The following is a 15702-nucleotide window of genomic DNA, read 5'->3' as shown; positions in this document are numbered from 1 at the left end:
CACCTAATTCATTTCAACTGTCAGGTTAAGCATCCAATATAAACTAACTAATCTAATTTTGTCATAGACTAAAATATTCTAACGTTAACAAACAACAAAACACACACACACACACACACACACACACACATAAATACATATTTAAGTGTAAATTAATATGTCACATTAAGTATTGGAATGCCTTGGCTTTTGTTCTTTATGTTCTTCTCACTTTGCATTGGCATTTACAATAGGCTCGTGACAGCAAACAAAAAGAGAAAGGTAACCCGAAAGAAGTTCAGTTCATTACAATATTGAATGACTATGGAACAAATATATGTATATGTACATACATATATTGTTAGTATTCATAATTTGTTAATACATATTAATGGCGACACATGACTAACAGTGTCACGACAACAACAAACTGTTGCCCAAGTGCAAAATGTGGCATGTTAAGAGCAGCAGCCGTGCGGCAAATAATATTAATATTAAATATAGTCACTTCAAAATAAATTCATGAAAAATTTAACATCTTAAGACTGTTGGTCATTCGTCCAGAAAGATAGTCCATAAAAAAATACATCTTAACAATGTATTTCTTTTCTATACCCTTCCAATGAGATACGATAAGATATGATCGACTTTTTTTCTTCTCATTTTTGTGTATATTATATGTTTGTCTATTCTTAATCAGCCCGACTAACAGAGTATATAATTGTAGTCTTTAACATCTGTCTGTATAATTTTTAAGTTTATAGAACTTTTGGATTTCTTTATCTTGATTTCGAAATAATATATTTTGCTTATAACGAACTTTTAATTTTGAATTTTGGAAGTCTCAAAGACAAATGAAATGTATTCAAATGGCATTCAAGTACAAGTTATTGTTTACTCGGTTATTTATTGTCCTTGTAACTGAATGATTTCTATGATCCATCTCTCTCCTAATCTTGGTCCATAATGCTCGGAATAGTAAGTGCATAACTTTCTCTTTTAATCCTCTGGTTAAGTATTCAATGAATCTTTAACAAATTGTTATTGTTTCCAAGGGAATTAATCGCATTTATTTTTAAAAGGACTCGTTACCAATTTGAAATGTATACGGTTCTAGACCATATTACAGAATTCTCCTCTTAAACTTGCCAATTGGTTGTATTGAGAAAAAGTCAAATTCAATATATGTAAATCTATGGGTTTAATAATCACAGATGTGCATTAAAATAAGATATCATTTGAAAAAAAAAGGAGATTTTTTTTTGGTTCTTAATGTTAAGTTTTCGGCACTCAGTCGGAATTAGATTATCATGAAATTTCTTCTTTCTTTTCTTTCTTAACAAATGCCTTTGTTGTTGTTGTTATTGTTGTTATTGTTGCCGTTGTCAGCCTGTTTGCTGATAATCTATCGCCATCTATCAGCGCGCATCATGTTGCATATGTATGTTGCAACTGTTGGGAAATGTTGCAAATGTTTTTGGCGAATGCTGCCATTGCCAGTTCTTGTGCGTTATAGTTCTATCTGTGGCTATGGCTCTGACTGTGGCTGTGTCTATGTCTGCCAGCCCCAGCTGCAATTCCTCTCAACACCCCGTGTCACCCCGTGTCTTCCTCCTCATCCTCCTCCTCATCCTCCTTCTCCTTGTTGCCGCACTTACATATACATACATACGCGGCAATCATTCACTTTTAGCCAAAGCATAATAACAATATTTCAACTGGTCGCAGTTGCCTGGCACGCGATCCATCTTGCCTTTTTGCCCGGGAGATGAAGACGAAGTGGAAGTGTAAGATGGCTGAGAGTGAGTGGAGAGTTGAGAAAGAGTTAAATCTTGGGGAGGGGTGAAGTGGACACTCACAGGGAAAACTGTGGGCGGGGGGGCGCATAGAATTTCGATTTAATCGCGTTCGCCGCTGCTGCTGCTGCTGCTGTGTCTGTTGCTTCTGATGTTGCTGCTTCTGCTGTTGCTGTTGTTGCTGTTGATCTGATCTAAGTTGCATTTAATAATCATCGTTGTTGTTGTTGTTGTTGTTGTTGTCTGCTGCAGCCTCAACAAGTTTACCTGCAACAACAGGCAAAACAGGCTAAAAAGGCACAACAACAACAACAACAACAACCAGAACATTGCAGACATTTGCTATTGCCTACTATTGCTGCTGTTGCTGTTGCTGATGTTGCCGCTGTCAACGTCAAAGTGGTTGTGGTTGTTGCTGTTGCGCCTACATTCATATTTTAGCAATTAAAAATCTAATTGACAAATACTTGAAAGACACTGTGAAGGCAGCCGAGACGAGATCGAGTTTAAGTTCAAGACGTTGCTCAAGTTGCATCCTATCTATCTATCCTATATATATGAGTGTGTGTGTGTGTGTGTGTGTGTGTGTATGTTTGTGTACATAGTTGCAGCTGCTCCACATGCAACATTCTCCTTGTGGCAATTGCATTTCTTTTTTGGAATTTGATTTTCTTTTTTTTTAGTCATTAATAAACTTACATTTTTTAAATAGAAAACCAGACACTAAAAATTGCTCAATAGTTCGCAAAAGTCTACTTAATCTATGCATTAGGATATTTAAGGAGTTTGAAAAGTTTTGAGTTTTGAGAAGAAAACTTTTCTCTTTATATTTAATGATTTTGTTTGAAGTCAAACGATAGTATAATGAAATCGGAATATCTTTATTATGTACCTAACAATCAATGATTAGAGAATTAAAAATGTCTTTGAAAATCCATTTATTATATAGAAGTTCATGATCTCTCTATATTCTTCTAGACGCATCCTCTTCTTTTTTGTAATGTTTTGCATAAAAATTTCAATTTTGTTTTAATTTTTTGCTTTTAGCAGACAATAAGTTAAATAAAGTTGTTAAATTACAAACATTTTGCATTACTCCAGACAGTAGAATTAAATGAGTAGACAAGACAACAAAGCATAGACAAGAGAGCCAAGATCTTTGCCACATGCTTAACGGCCTGCTGGTTGCAATGATGATTGACCATTGAAGACCAACCACACAGCAGCGGGAGGAGCCACAGGGGCGGGGAAAGTGGAGATGGGAGGGAGAGAGCCAAAGAAAAGACACGACGCTTGGCCTAACAAGCAGGGCACGTGCCCTATTAAACTTTTGTGGTTGATGAATAATGCTAACTTACTGCTGTTGGTTGGCCCCCCTCCTCCTTCAAGTCGTTATCTCTTATGCTTAAGTACATTAATTATGACTGACCACCAACAACCCCCCCACACACTCCCTCCTCAGATAGGTATATATGTTTATGTATATGTATAGATCAAACAAACAGAACAGAAAACTTGTCATTAGTATTAGACAGGAGTGAGTGTGTAAGAGTGGAAATGGAAGTAGGAGTGGAAATAACAACTTCCCCCCGCTCCCCCCTTTTGAAGAAGACTCTCTAGATTTATATTCGTGGAAAAATCAACAGCTTAATTAAAGAAAATGAAAATCATTTCAATATTCTTGGAATTAACAGCTATAGCTACTGACCATGGCCAGGCAGATGGCACTGAGCGGATTTACTCAGCCATGTAAATGTTGCGTTAAAGAAACATTTTCATTTTTAACAAAAACTCAGCGAACTAAGCCAAAGTTTAAATTTACTAATTGCATTAACTTTATGCTAATGATAGAAGGCGATTAAAAGTATGCAAATGTGAAAAAAAATCAAACCTAGAAGCTTTAGAATGATCTTATAAGGGAATTTACTCTCAGAATATACAGGAGTTCGTTTGGGCATTAGACTAGATTTAGGATTTAGTATTTAATATCCTCTAAGAACCAAAATTTTTATTAGAGAGAGAGTGAGAGAGTAAACTTTAAAAATGGTAGAAAGAAATAATAAGAGGTTTATTTGACTTAGATATCATTATTCTAGATAGACAAAGTGAATTCTGTAAAATGTTTCCATTTACTATATATAACTTATTTTTAAATCAAGTGTCCTTTAGAAAAAAGGTTCCATTTAAGAGTGGCACAGTTTTGCAGGACAATTCTTTGCTGTCAATTATTATGAGATTACAGATGAAAAAGTGAAAGTAACAATGACAATGAACCTATTAGTTCAGAAAGATAAGTTCAAGGACTGGTAGAGTAAATGGCAAATGAGAATAAAATGTCACAGGATAAGAGCACAAAATCTACGAAACAAAAGGTCCTTTCGGCACAAGAGCAAAAAGAAAAGGAGGTTGGATGCTATGGGACTGATAATAATGATTCGTGGCTGGCACATGGATATCCTGCTGCTGCTGCTGCTTTTGCTGCTCCTTCTAATGGGCAAACCATGTTCACATAGAGCTAGACTACCTGACATTTTTGTTACCTGCCTTAACAAGGTGTTGTGTTGCTCCTTTGAAGCAAAATAGAGGCGTGAGAAAATATGGCAGGATGTAAGCAGCTGAACGAATATGCAATTTCTTTTCTTCGTTATGTAGAATTGATTGGTAACTATCTACATATCTGTATGTATATATAGTTAGTATCATATCATATATCATCATAAGTACAACGATGTCTCTCTCTCTCTCTCTATCTCTCTTCCCCTCTTTCTCTATATCCCTCGGTTTTTTCTTTGATTCGCTTGAGACGCATGTAACCGTGAAAACCCATTTTTCCTGTTCATTGACCAAAAACTAAAAAACCGAAAAAAAAGAAGAAGTAAAACAAAATTCAAAAACAAAATCCAATAGACAACAACATGGCCAATAAGACGGACTTGCACTTGACTCTGGCTTTGGCTTTGGTTTTGGCTTTGGCTTTGGCTTTTGAATTTGTCTTTGGGTTGGTTAGAGTTGGGCTCCTGCCTCTTTCACTGCCATCGTCACAAATGCTGAATTTTGTTCATGATTAACATTGCCTTGGCCTGACTCTCCCCACCTTAACCACCTTGCCTCCAACGTGTCGTCTATGTATCTATCTATCTATCTATCTAGCTAGCTAGCTATCTAACTCTATGTGTGGAGTCAGTCACGAGTTGTGACCAACTTTTTGTTGTTGTTGCTAATGTTGTATCTGTTGTGCTGCTGTCGTTGTCGTTGTCTGTTGTCTGTACGCGTGCTGTTGGAGCTTTATGACAATGCCAGATCTCCAGTAAACTTTAAGAAAAGCAAAATGTTTGCGAAACAAAATCTCAGACCATATCATAAGATACTCTAACTTAACTTAAGACCAATTAATTGAACGTTTTATAACAGTTTTTATTATGATCTATACTTTTAAAGAACTCTATCGTTTTTGAATATTTTCGAAATAGTATCCATTTAGTTGAAAGCCCTAAAAACTGAGGTTTTTCAAACAATTTTCATAGGAAAATATCTAAATATATTATTTCTAAGATTTGTACACATTGTAAGGGTAAATGTATTAAATATTTCGAAATTATTTATTTACAAAAATCACAGTTTTTGAAGTTGCTACTGGAGATCCCTGTAATTGAAGCCTTTCAGGTTATCTCTAAAGTGAAAAAACGACAAGAAACTAATCAAAAATTTGAAAACATGGCCTAATCAAAGTTCAAAATGCATTTTAGTCTTAAATTTTGCATATAAGAAGAATGTGAATTTTAATGAGATTAAGTTCTAGACACTATAGTTCAGAATTTCTGATCAATTGGTTTTCCTGTATCCGAAACATTATGAAACTGACGTAGAAACACAAATTGTTTTTTAATACTTCTAACTAGAACCGTTAAATGATATATAGCCCTATATACTACTTATGTATTTATATATATATATATATACATAATTTCTGCAATTAATTCCATTTGTTTTTTTTTTTGTAATTTTTGTTCATAGCGATTGAAAAAATCAAAAGGTAATAGATATAGAGTTAGGGTATAAGTAAATAGCAAACGGTAATCATAGTTTAGTTGGCAAAGAGACAGGTTGCCCTAATGTCAATAATGTTGCTGATGTTGCTATTGTTGTTGTTGTTATTGTTGTTGGTTGTCATAACATATTGACAAATTGCTTACACATTTTGGCCACATTGTCGTTCGGAGGATGGCCAAAAGAGACTTGTTAGCTACTGAAGCATGAGCCATGATCAAATGTTGACAACTACTGTGAACTAAACAAAAGGAATGGAGAAGGAATCGAAGGCCAGAGACAATAGGTGGACAAAGAGAGACAGAGAGACAGAGAGTGAGAGAGAGAGAGAGAAAGGGAATAATAGTTGAAAGAAAGAAGGTCTTGTCGAAACTTGTGTCTGGGCGCTGGTCATTCATGCAGACGGACTGACAGACAGACAGACAGACAGACAAACATGTATGTTGTGTGCCTTTTAGCTACTGTTTTCTGCTTACTACTTTGGTTCTTAGTTGACATGAAATCGTGATTTTCTATATTGATCGTGATTTGTTGATTTGTGTGTGTGTGCGATGATGACGAGACGGCGACGACAGCAATCATTATTGCGGTTATTCTTCTATCGAATCATTTTTGTTAATTGTCTTAGGTCTTCATTTTTATCGCATTTTCCACTTCGCACACACACACACACACACACACATACACACTGTTGTTAGGGACACACACAAATCCATCATACAATTGGAAAATTCTCTCACACACAAAACAAAAAGAACAAAAAAACCAAAATCGGATTAAACAAATATTTGCAACAAATGTTGGTAAATGGTAAAGCCAGAAAAATAGGAAGCATGGCGGAGTAGTAGGAGGAGGAGGAGGAGGGTAAGGGATAAGGTATAAAGGTTGGAAAATAATATTAAATTTCATATGCGAATCTATTTGGAAACATCACCTGTAAACGTTTCCCACGAGATATGGAGTTGGGCGACTCTCTTTTTCTTCCTTTGGAAATGCGAATCAAATTGTTGATCGATACGAATATGTGAACAGCTTTAAATTTCCCACTTTCTCTCTCTCTCTCACTCTCTGTGTCTGATTTTGCATGAGGACGGAAATGCACAGGTAACAATCACCTGTCTATCGGCTATTCTCCCTTTCCACTCATGTCTATGACAGATTTTTGATAGACAAACAAAACAGTTGTGATCAGTTCCCATCATATGATAAGGGTGCAGCAAAAAAAAAAAAAAAAGGGTTGTTTTGTGGCTCCCTCTGGGAATCCAACGGTTTGCCTACCTCTGAGGGGCGTGGCCACATATTATTCCTCTTGCTTTTGAGTTAGAAAATACCCCAAAATAAAAAAAAAGAATGAAATCTACGCTTCTTTGATAAACTTCCGCAAAGTAAACGATTTTAGTTCAACAAACTCTCTGAAAAGAAAGAAAAAATTCCCATTTTAAATAAAAACGGAAGCTAGAACAGGATGAAATATATATAGATACTAGGATACTTTTCATAACACATCATTGCTCTTTTTTCTTCAACCAGAAACATCCTTTGTGGTTATATCCTCTCCAAAGGGGTTATTCTATTCAACTTGTCTTCTTTCAGTCTCTTTTATTTCTCTAATAACTCTTTCTAGTCATGTGGTTTTCCTTGCGTAATTTCTCTATTATGATTTTGGTTTAGATTTTAATGTGGGTTTCCATTCTTTGCTTCTATTCCATTTTTTTTTTGCGACTCTAAAGAGATTCGAAAGAAATAAATTTATGTTTATGTTATTCCTAGTCTCTTTTTTTGGGGGCTGACTTTCTTTGTGGCCCTTTTTTGTTCTAATCTATAACTAGTCACATTTGCATAGATTTAGATAGACACGATTGTCAATCAATGGCTAATCGTAAGAAACAAATTTATGCATAAACGACAGCAACAAACAAAAGCATTTTAGCAATGATTAAGAAGAATTAGAACCCTAAAACAAATAATGAAAGGGCTTAAAAACATAAAAACCTTCAAAGTTAAGCTTAAATTAATCTTTAAAGTGTCTCATAAAAGTGACACCTTACTAAGGTAGTAGATGGTAGTAGCCAGAAGAATTGGACATGGGCGTAGAACTGAAAGGAAATACACAGCTTCTAATTGAATGTGATAATTATAAGTAAATAATTAGTAATTAAATTTGAATGATTCCAGTATAAATAGAGGAAACAATATGAAATATTTCATCAAAAACAATTTCTTGAACTTGAACACCCTTTGGCAAAGTTTCTGTAGGTGTTTACGCCCCTTTTACAAAGTATCTACACCCATGTAAATGAAAGGGGGGTTGGGGCGACCTTGCTTACCTACCGTTGGCCATTTGTGGAACTGGATCTAAAAACCCTTAAACCTAAACTTGACTTCACTCATCGCTCTTTCACAATAACTAAAATATTTCTTTTATATTTAAAAATCAATAAAAAAAAAATTCTCAAAACACACACACACACACACAGACAGAGAATACACAATGGCCAAATACAAAAGAAACATTTTTTAGGGGCAATGTCTTTGGAATGACATTTGGAGAATCGTCTGCGGCTTCATTTGCCGATTGTCTCTATATATGTATATGGCAACTGCATTCATTAAAAGTCGATAAAATAAAATAAACCCATTGACTTTCTATAGAAAATCCTAATTGGGCAACAAAAAAAAACGACCAAAAAAATACAATTAAAAAATGAATTCAATTAAGTAAGGAGAAAAAAAAAAATAATGAAAAGCAGATATAAAGAGAGAGACAGCGAGCGAGAGAAAGAGAGAACACTTTGCCAGAAGAAAGGAAAAACAAGTTTTCAATATCGAAAGAATTGAATTGATTTGATTAACAAAAAGCCAAGAAAACTTTCTCAAATGCCGACGCCTTGGATACTCTTGCTAAATCGATTAGAATAACAAGAAAATTTAAAGCAAACATGCAGAAATGTAATCTAATAAGACCTATCTCTAATATACTCTATAATTTTCAAAGCTTTTTATTGTGAGGCGTGGCAAAGCTTGAATTGAAACAAATGTACCTTCTCGCCTCAGACTCTGCAGGGGCAAATGTATTTTTGAGTGACGCCAGCAACATGTTGCATATATGGAAGGAGAGGAGAAAGAGAAAAAAACAAAATACATATGTACATATATACACAATCAAGAAAACTCATAAAATAGACTGATAGAAATTATCTATCAATTTACATCTACTAAACAACAAAAAACACTTTTCGAATTGAAAACTGATGGAAACTGAAAACTCGAAAGTCCAAAAACTTGAAATGCTAGAAACAGAAAATCAAAAAGAAACCCATGAACTTGAAACATGAAAATCTTTTGTTTGAATAAAATTTTTGGAAATACTAAACACATCCATATATGGAAATAAAGTGGATGGAATGTAATTAGTCTTATAATTAGCCAAACTAAAAGATCATTCAAATTGGCAACTAATTCAAATTTGCTTTGAATAATTTATAATTGTGAAAATTTCATCTAAAAAGTAGAGGACCAAGGAGTATCGGTTACTTTTTACTGCTTCTATATTGAATATCATGATTTCCTGATCACATGAAATTCAAAAATCTTGTTGATTCTATTAAACATTTACAGGAACCAAAAAAACTATCAATATTTTCAATATTCAATTCAATCAACTTATTATCACTTATATTCATCCCACCAGTCAGGTCAGCCTACATGGGACTCCCCTATCCACAGCAGACAAGGTGAAGTATGTCGACTTAACTCCTGACCGACTTAAGACATAATTGGAAGGCTCACATCAAAGCAAAGTTGATGCAACTGAACCTAAAAGCAAGAAAGATGCACTGGCAAACAAGATTCGGCTTTACAAGTCAATCCTAAAGCCCATGTGGACAAAAGGCATCCACTCCAACGTGGAAATACTACAAAGGTTCCAAATCAAGCTGCTACGTAGATTGGTCAAAGCCCCCCTTCTATGTCCGGAACTCTGTTCTAGACTTACATATCCCCATTCGCCACTTCCGCAGACTTACCGATTACCCCAACCGGCTGGCTGCAGTTCTGCCAAATGAAAACTATCCTCCTTGCACCCTCTGGATTCGCCTTTCAGTCCTGATCCTGATTGGTAGGGCTAGTCTCCTTGGTCTCAACAGATGACGATTGAAGGACCTACCCGATGAACCCTTCTGCGGCTTTGCTTTTTGAGTGTACTTTTTCTAATCCCGTATTTTATATGTTTTTCATCGAATTTAATCATTGTCCAAGTCTAAAAACCTATTTTCATGTACATACATACAAAAGTTAACTTGATGTCATTTTACGAAATTTATTTTTAGACACTAAACATTCGTTTCAAGAAGTTTACATAAGCTTTAAAGTAATAACTTCATAATAGAAAGTTCAATTTTGACTTAAATGGAAGAAAATATCATCATAATAGCGAACATTGACGATACTATGCGCAGTACGTTCAAGTGGCCCCTACGACACCAGGACAAAGCCTGTTACGCGCGAGCCCAAGCAGATAACTGCCCACCTCCCACCCGACCGACCGAGGGGTGCAGCCGTATAACGCACGGTACGAATCGCGTGGACAAAAACACAATAGAAAAAACAGACAAACAAATAATACTACAGCTATCTATTAACTAAATGGGATAGCATAGAAAACTCTGAGCCGATTACAGGGAATAGAAGGTTGTAATCACAGCAGAGGATCCTAAAAGGTTCATGCATGGCATAGTTAGAAGAACAACGACTAAGGGATAAAGGTATCAAAGGATGTCTACTCCGTCTACAGGGGCGAGTCGATATCACCAATTAGGAGCTTGTGCATAAAAATAACACCAAGCATAATTTTACGGTCAGTTAGGGACGGAAGGTTAATCAAGAGAAGTCTACTAGAATACGAAGGCAAATTGACATTGCGATCCCAGCATAAGCCACGAAGAGCAAATAGCAAGAACTGCTTTTGAACGGATTCAAATAAACATTTGAATTTTGCGTTGAAACTCAAACTAACAAAAATACAGCTCATAGAATTACAAGTTAGATGGCGCTAATTTAACATTAATTTTTGATAAGAACTTCTTTTTTTGTTTTTAAATTACATAAAAAAGTATTTTTCGCTTTTCAATTTTGCCTGATCCGAAATTGCAAGCTTAGAGGAAACTTATTACAATTACTTCTGGCTTGGAGAAAGATTTAAGATGTCTATAAGGATTAATTGGTCCTTGATAGAATGCCTAGAAAATATCCTATGCCACTTCACGTAGTTCGTTTAATGTAAGCTGATGTTAAATATATTCAAATTCGATGCTTAACGATGCCTATAATGATGCCTGTCAGAGGTTTCCTTTTTAAATTTGTGGGTCAAATCATTTTACGGTAAATTACAAATCAAAAAAAAAGAAAAAAATAATAATAAATTAAAAGAGAAGAGAAAAACTATTGTAAAGTTGCTAATATGATAAACCAATAAATAAAGCGAGAGAGATAGAAAAAGAAAAAAACCCTCCAGGCCAGAAAAATGAGAAACAACTTTTACGCAAGTTTCTGTTGTTGTCCCCCCCCCCCCCCATTCCACCAGTCCCCCTTCTCATTCATTCAATGGTCAATGGTTAGAAAGATGCACATATTTAAGCAAAAATACGACAGTTATTATTGTTGTTGCTATTGTTGTTATTGCTAAGTGCAGTTCGTAGAGAATGCAATCAATTAATTGACAAAAAGAACAATAATTGGACCCAATGTGGAATAGCCAAGACACGATCAACTTTTTATTGGCTCCGCAAGCTCCAAGCTCCAAGCTCCATCTCAGACTAGACAAGCCAAGCCAAGCCAACAAACGATCGATCGATCGAGCCAAACGAACAATTCTTTTGCCCCCCCCGCCATCAACTGGTTACCCACCCCAATGCTTGTGTTGGCCACGTCGTAATTGAAAAATAAAAGAAAATGCGCGAAAATCCCAAACGCATTAGCCGCCATCCATGCATGGGACCGAAGCGTGCGAACAATTTGCCGTCCATTCGATGCGGCTGGAGACGAAGAAATGCTACAACAGGAGGAAAAGGGGGACGAGGAGGAGGAGGAGGAGGTCCCGCCGGTCTGAAAGGGAGGAAAGGAACGAGGGAACGTACGCTGCTAATCTTTTACTTGGCATAGAACAAAAACAAAAAGTATAGACTATAGAATATATGCTAAGCTGCAATTGGGGATGGCTCCGAGATGGAGTTTATTTTCGCATTTGCATTTGCATTTTGCAATTTGTATGCGTGCGGCGTGCAGCACGAAATGAAATACGCGCTGACCAAGCAAGCAACCAAAGTAACCAAAGTAACCAACCATTTGGCGCCTGCCCAGACACCCAAACCCGAAGACAAACCCAAAACCCATAGACACACCGTGGACATCGCTTGCGACACCTGAGACGCGCTTTAAACGCTTATATACCATGTTCGTCTCAGCCCCTCCAGCTCCATCAGCGGCTCACGACGATGACCAACTAAAAAAAAATGAAAATTTAAAACATAAACATTTTCTTATTAAATAACGGTCAGAATCGACAAGACGCAACGACGATGACTACACCACCTCTGCCACCCGAAGACATCCAAACTGTTAGTCCGAGGAAATTTTAAAATCTACATTTTTATCTAGCATATAATTTGAAACTAATTGATTTAAGCTTAATTTTATTTAAAGAATTTTTGTTACAACTCTAAAAAACCTTAATCTACTATAATACTTTTGCAGCCTATTGCATACTTTAAGGGGCAAAGTTTCGCTCTATTTCATAGCCCTAGATTAAACTATGGATGTAGTGGCATTGGAAAGTTTTAAGTTGTTTTTGAGAGATTCTTTTGGCAAGAGTTGTGAAAATATTATTTTGAGTTATTTTGAAACTAAATTCAATATTTATATTTCCCACACTCTAGTCAACATCAAATCTAGACACATGATCAAGCATTTGGCCTAATCAGAGAATAAGTGGTTACCCAATAACTGGCTAGATCGGTACCGCAAATTAACCTGCATATCACAGATATGTGATGCAAATGTTAAGTGACTTCCGGTACAATTTTGTGTGGATTTTTAATTACATGTTGTGTCAACTTTGGGATGCTTTGCGCTTCTTTCATTCTGAAGTGTTTTCCGGGAGAAGAGACAACTTAATCTACGTACATAGATACAACACAATTTTCTCGGACATAACTCTCTGGCGCCTTAATCAATATTTGCATGAGAAAAATGTGTCGTGGATGTGGTCGAAGATGTTAAGCAACACCCCAAGATCATCTGTTGACCAATTGAATTGATGTTCTACTGATAGATGGTGCAATACTCATAGAGATAGAGAGACAAACAGAGTGGGAGTATAAGGATTATAGAGGGATGGGAGTGAGGGGGTAGCAAGCAAGTCAAGCGCATCAGCTCATCGATCACGATGTTAGACACAACGTTAGATGTTTGCCAATGCCATGGCAAATGGCCTGCAGCCAAAAAGCATTTAAACCATTCCCTTACCTTGCCTTACCCTCTATCCCTCTATCCCCTCCCATCAGCAGACACTCGAGCTCACCTGAGTTAGTTGGGGACGACCACCCGCCCGTCTAGTAACAGTAATTTGGTGTTTTACTTGTTCTTGCGCGCCAGCAATCACACCTATGGGAATGTTTCTTACACATGTCCAAACGCTGGCGACGACGACGACGATGACGATGACGATGATGACGACGACGACGACTTTAGCTAAATTCCAAGTTGGCCAAGTTGGCATCATTAAAAATTTATCAGTTGATTGGAAAATTATAATTCTTTGCCTTTATGCTGTGATTTTTCTTTACCTCTCTGTGTCTCTCTCTCTCTCTCTCACACACTTTGGCTTTTCTAAACGTTTTTCTTCTACTGCTCTCAGTTATGTAATAACTGGAGTTCCCCTGATTCTTCTTCATGGGGGCTTCTCACAGCCCCCCACCACCACCCGGAGCCCCCTTACCTGTTGCAAGCACTGATGGTCACATTTAATAACCGACTGACTGACTATCCAACCGTCTGTTTGTCTGTCTGCCTGTCTGTCTATCTGTCTGTCCATCTGTCTATCGACGTCGGAGTTAAAGTTGCAGATGGAGTCGAAGTTGGAGATAGAGTCTGATGGATGCACTAGGTGGACGACTTGCTTTTGATTGTCATCCTCTCCTCATCTCTCTCTCTCTCTATCTCTTTCTCTCTCCCTGTCATTCTTGATGATGATTTTGATTTTCTTTTTAGTTCCAGATGCGGAAATAAATGTAGTTTGAATTCTTCAACTTGTTACATAAATCGTAATTTTCTATAGACTTGTTCTATATAAACATATATATATATATATATAGAATAGAGCGATTCCATTACCAATCGAACTAATGTATATTGCATTATTTTTGCTACTCGTTTTTTTTTATTTTGTTATGTGTTCTTCTTTTATTTTTGCTTTTCACCTTCAACACGATACCATTTGGACTCCTCTTGAATTGAACCACTTGAACTTCCTGCATGACCAGCCGACCACTCGACCAGACCAGACCCAAACAGCTACAAATGATGGACATGAGAGGGAGACAGAGAGAAAGAGAGAGAGAGAGAAACAGACCACCTTAGCTGAACTTATGGCCTGATGTACTCACATGCATATGTATGTATGTATGTTCCATAGTCTGGTCATCACCATATCTATTCGCTTAATGTGATTAGACATCTGTTAGCGGTACACAGTCGTCATCATGTTCATCTTCATCTGCATCTGCATCTGCATCTTCATGAAAATGCAAAAACAAAATTGCATAAAATTTTTCTCACACTATGTCCAGAGTAGAGAACCTTTAGATGAAACAAAACAAAAAAGTAATTCACTAACTTCAAACAGCATTTCGAGTCTCAAGGGAAAGACCATTCGATGGGCCATACTTCGTTTTGTAGTCTTCTATAGTTAGTTTCGAACATCATAAAAAAATAATTATTATTTTGGAAACTTTGACTCATTTAATATTTCATTGCCATATTTAAACTTTATGATGGTCCTTAGGAAATTTGCCTTGTTCAATGCGATTAGCTAAAGCAGGCACTAGAAGTTTTCGCCAGCAATTAAAATGATGGAATTCTCTTATTCTCAACACAGACAAAGAAAAATTGAGTAATGAGATTATAAGTATATTGATGTTCCACAATATTTTGGACTCTAGAGGGTTAAGTTTGCCGATTGCTTAATTCTCTTCCCTAGAGTTTGATTAGCTACTAAGAAAACTCTGGTATTCTAAGTGGTAATTGGTTGTAATTCTCAACTAGTTGTAGCCATTGCAATTCTGGAGTGTAAACTGATTTTGATGGGATAATTTCAAAGCTTAAAAATTTCGAATCCATGTTTTAGCCAACATTCTCAATCAAATTTACACTAACTAATTGAGATCTAGAAATATACTAGAACTGACCCAGCGTCACTTAACCCTCTAACGCTCGTGAGTTTTTTATCGATTGTCATAAAATTATGTAACAAACAATGAACACAAACTATTTTGAAAAATTTGAATTTCATTAAAGTTGGGAATAAACAATTGAAACTTTTTAACATAAATTAACTTCAAAATGGTTTAAAAAATGGTCAGTATCAATGATTTTATAAAGTATCGATATGTGTCTTGAGACACTCTTGGCCATTAGAGGGTTAAGTACCTTGTGATACACGACATTTTTTGTTTTATTATCAGGCGCAAAAACAAACAACGCAGATGGTCTTCCGAACCTAATTTTGAATTATAAAATTGAAGTTATCTACAATTTATTTTTAGCCGCCAAAATTGCTCGCTCACTTTGAAGTTTGTTTACATATCGCCACAGATTTGATTTATTT

The sequence above is a fragment of the Drosophila willistoni genome (genome assembly GCF_018902025.1).
Source record: "Drosophila willistoni isolate 14030-0811.24 chromosome XL unlocalized genomic scaffold, UCI_dwil_1.1 Seg141, whole genome shotgun sequence".
Classification (NCBI taxonomy): domain Eukaryota; kingdom Metazoa; phylum Arthropoda; class Insecta; order Diptera; family Drosophilidae; genus Drosophila; species Drosophila willistoni.
The sequence above is the reverse complement of the archived record's forward strand: the minus strand, read 5'-3'. Positions refer to the sequence as shown.